This window comes from Rhagoletis pomonella, unplaced genomic scaffold (genome assembly GCF_013731165.1).
Source record: "Rhagoletis pomonella isolate Grant_MI unplaced genomic scaffold, Rhpom_1.0 Rhpom_scaffold_00003, whole genome shotgun sequence".
Taxonomy (NCBI): Eukaryota; Metazoa; Arthropoda; class Insecta; order Diptera; family Tephritidae; genus Rhagoletis; species Rhagoletis pomonella.
The window spans coordinates 27,819,523-27,821,236 of NW_023458557.1; positions in this window are offsets into that span (position 1 = coordinate 27,819,523).

Here is a 1,714-nt window from a genome sequence, read left to right on the forward strand (position 1 = left end):
TTTGAATACCTACATAAAAAAATTTTAAAATACATTCTTGTTTCAAGTGACATAACTCCGAAACGCACATCACCTTGACAGAAAATTTATTGTTTATCATAAGAGGCATATGTCTAATTATTGAAAATGTCATTACATGACCTGATTTTCCGTCCAGTATACATAAATATTTAATTAAAAGAAGTTAGTATTTTTTCCGCGCACTTCTTAATTCAATGGACTACATCTTTTTTTCTGCTCCGTCCGATTGGTTGTGATATAGCACTAATTACTTCAATACTAGTTAGGATTAATATGTTATCTATTCCAGCTGCAATTATCTGCAATTCTTTTTGTAAAGAGTGATTTAACTAACAAACCTATTTTTATTCGAAAATAGTCCAAGCATTAAAAATCATGAATATTGAAGGAAATTGGCTTTTAAACGACGTGGTAAAGTATAAAAGGGTGAGTTATTATTTGTACTTCATCTTTTATTATCTGTTTCAGAAACTAACACCGAATTTAGCAATTGTGGAAAATTTCAACATTTTTAATTCAGTGCTAGCTGAAATTGCAATTGAAAGTAATCATGAAGTGCATAAGTGTATCGAATACCTTAAATATAGATATCCAAACCTTACAGAAGAGTTATTGAGAAAATGTATACTGGACTAATTAAATTTGTTTGCCTACCTTTACTAAAAAGTGCCATGCGGCATAGAGAGTAAGAAAATAAATTTCTGTTTTAACCTTGAAGTCTAAACAGTTTTACCCACCCTGAGGAACCATTTTTATATACATATTCCGCTGTCCCTTTTTGTATAGCTCAGCTTGCGCAAGTATGCAGTTTGTATAGTACGTGGACTTTTTGTACCTTTTAGTAACTTTTTTAAGTTTTTTGAGGTTAGGTGTGCGTAAAAATAAACCGATTACAGCCGTTTTAAGGGCGTTTGCTTATATTATCATTTACAATATATGGCCAAAATTTCGGAGTCGTGCATTCATCGATGTGCTTTTAATTACATCTTTACGCGTTTTTGACGTTAGGTTTGTATGGGAGGTATGCGTTATAGTAAATCGATTTTGCTAATTTTTTGCATGTTTATTTACTCCATTATTGTAAATATATGGACGAAATTTGGAAGTCCTTCATTCATCGGTGCTTTTTGAATGCCATTTTTAAGGCGTTTTGAGGTAGGTTTGTACGGGAGGTAGGCTTTAAAATAAACCGGTCACACCCATTTTTGGTTTTTTTGATTTATGTCTTTAGAGGCTACACACGAAAAATTAAAGCCATACGCCTACTCCTTCTAATTTTCTCCGAACAATGTATGGGGCTAAACCACTGTGCGTAAGGACCGATAAAGAAAATACTTATAATGAGAATAAAGTATACAAAACCGCTACATATATTCCGGGGATATCTGAGAGGGTTTAACATTCTAATATATATGACAAAGAGAAGGCCCAATTTGCATTTACATGGAGCAACAGACTAGGAAAAATGTATAGCAACACTAAGTATAAGATTCCTAGATACGAGATCTGACGTAATATACAAAATCTCATGTAATGGCGACGGGTCCCACTTATGCGACAAAGTATATGTGGGGACAACAAAAACTAAACTCAAGACAAGGATTTCCACACACAAATCAAATGTAAAGTTAAGGCACAGCTCAACTGACAATAAGACGACCTTGTCAGCATACTGTAGGGATACGGGACACTA